Raw genomic sequence first — 3,106 nt, forward strand, 5'->3', positions numbered from 1 at the left:
ATCTGCATCTTTCTTTGCCCGCCCTGTCCTGCTCTCTTTAGGGGCGCCCTTCGTGGAAACTTTCACGGGATCACCTATGACATCAACATGTTGTTCCGGCTGATGTGGATCCTCATGCACATTTCTTGTACTACCAACAGCATCATCATCAGGGACCTTTTTCTTCGCTATTATATTCTGCAGCACTGCATCAACTCATCATAGACGAATGGATCATTTGAAGCAACATGAAAAGCTTCAGCTCCTGTTATACTAAGTTGACTATAGCGAGCACGCTGCTCTGCCCCTGTCCAACCCCAGCCAAACAAGTCGCTCTTTCGCTGTGCAGGCAGCCCACCTCTCGCAACTTTCGACATCCTCTTAAGGATGCAACACTTAGGTATTTTAGATTTTTTAAGATGAACCAACACATACAGAATGTGTTTGCAAGGCAATCCTTTCCGAAGCATTCTTCCACAACTGCAGTCTATCGTATTCTCAGAGTTTTCAGCTCGATAATTCACGCTGAACTGAAATTTCCGGTTATTTCTCCATGTCATGATGAAGGTGTGGCAGTCAACTCCCACTAGCGTCTCAAAAGTCTCAAGTTCTCCCATCTTCTTCAGATCTTGTTGAAGAATATAAAAATTGGAATGAGTGAATACTTCGGCGGCATGCTTCTCAATATCCTTATATTCTGTGACTGATGGTGGCAATGACTGATTTGAAACACAGTCATCATGCGCCTCGTTCTCACGTAGTCGGACTATGCAATTCTCATAATGCACAACTAGGTCAACAATAGTCATACCGCCGTCCAAGTGCAGGTGAAGACAAGAGTTAAGACTTTCACTCCTTTGATTACTGCGCATACCCAGAAAAAAACCATCTGACAGATATGATGCTGCCCACAGACTCCTCTTCCTGTACATCCTACTCAGCCACTCTTCTGTTTTATCAGTCTTCCATTTACGGACGAAAGCGTGCCATCTCGCCTCAAAGTTGGCTGGAGAGGTGGAGTAGTACAAGAGTGCCCTGAACTCACTTAGCGATTTGTAATTAAGGTGCTTCTGTATGTTTTTTTCCACGTGCCATGAGCAGAGACGGTGCAACACATCAACCAAAACCAACCGAATAGCTCGTATCATTGCAGCGTCTCCATCTGTGATGATTGACCTTGGCTTTTTCTGACAACTGGCCTTCAGGAATGTCCGAAGCAGCCACACGTACGTCGCTTCGGTCTCGTCGGACACAATGGCACAACCAAAAACTGTGGTGCAACGGTGATTGTTTACACCAACAAAGGGGATGAACGGCATACCATATCTGTTCATCTTATACGTGCTGTTGAACACCGTCACATCTCCATACAATTGATAGTCCCGCCGCGACTGTGCATCGTACCAGAACATGCTCTTCAAACGGCCCTCCTTATCGAGCACGTACTCAAAGAAAAACTCTGGATCCTTCTCCTTTCTGCTCCTCATAATCCCGATTGCCGTGTTAGCATCACCCTTCGCAATCAGCTTCATTTTTTCTCGGCAACATAGATTGTACACGTCTCCTCTCAGAAACCCACACTTATCATACGAGCCATACCTGCTAATGAAGTTCTCAACGATGATATGCTTTCTGATCCCAGCTCCTTCCATCGCCAAGATCTCAGCTATTTGGTGATCTCCCATCACTCGATGTGACCGCAGAAATACCACCTCATCTGGTCTAGCCAACAAATGGTTGTGATCATCCATAAAAGCTGCCACGAACCAAACTCCACGTCCTTTGTCCAACTTCACGACTAAATGTGCGCCACACTCGCAACGAGTCTCTGGTCTTAGCCTGCGTGTACGGCCCTCCGGGTTTAAAAATTTACTGAGACGTTTTCCTGCCCTCGAGCAAACGTATCTCCTATACCGAACAGTGGTTGAAAGTCATTTTCCTCGTTTCACCTTATCTTTTCTGATACTGAATCCACGGTCTTTGGCGTAGTTATTATAGAACATGTGAGCCTCCCATTGTGATGCAAATGTCATACACATAACCTTCAACTGTGTCTCCAGCGCACGTTGCTGGATTTCAGCTTCCTCAATGTCCATATTAGCTCCATCCTCATGCTCATATCCATCTTCACCACTCCAATCATCAAAGTTAGCCTAAATTATTCCACATAAGCAAGTGTAAGTTGTCATAACCATTTTTTTATTATTCAATGACATCTTAAATTTTGGACCGAACCTGGTTTATGTTATCCCCGAAAGATTCAACACCATGATTTTCCTCGTTCTGAACGTCAATATCCTCCTGCACATAAAAAAATCATATGCACGTGTAAGTACCATATGGTTCTTCATCCGACGAAAAGAATGTACATGACACTTACGTTTTCACTACAAGCACCCTCCTCCTTCTTTTCAAAATCCTCTTCAGGTAAATTATCGTACGACGACCAGGATTCATTGTCGCTGCCATCATCATCATCTTTACTATCATTACCATTCGTACGATCAACACTATCGCTACCATCCCAACTCGTGCCCAAAAACAGATCCGTAAATCCAGTTTCTTTATCCATTAAATGATCTCTCAACCAACACTGCAATATTATAATAAAAAATTGATCTATCAATTTTAAATCAAATTAAATGTACTACGATCATACAGATGAGAAATTCTTATCTAACAAGTGATTGCACATAATTATTTACAGATTCAATTTTTTGACGAACTAGACGGCTTACATGGCATGCACGTGCACTTCGGCTGGCCTGCGTGGCTGCGGACGGCGAGGACGTTCCCGGAGAGGTTGATCACCGAGTTGCGGGCGGCGACGGTGTCCACGTAGGCCACGTCACTGTGACGACCTGCACGGAGGCGACATCACGTACGGCGGGCGACTCCAAGATCTGTCCGCGCCGGCCAGATCCCGGGTAAAGACGGGGAGAAGGCGGCGATCAGCCGAACGGGAAGACGTTGGAATTGGCAGCGTGATCACGTCTAGATCGGCGGGGAAAGGCGGCTATCGGCGGGTAAGGGCGGCGATCGGCGGGTAAGGGCGGCGATCGGCGGGGCGGGGCGACGTTGCAATGGGCCGCGTGATCAGCGCAGGTCATGTTTTTTTTTTTGCGCG

The sequence above is a fragment of the Triticum aestivum genome, chromosome 4A (genome assembly GCF_018294505.1).
Source record: "Triticum aestivum cultivar Chinese Spring chromosome 4A, IWGSC CS RefSeq v2.1, whole genome shotgun sequence".
NCBI lineage: Eukaryota > Viridiplantae > Streptophyta > Magnoliopsida > Poales > Poaceae > Triticum > Triticum aestivum.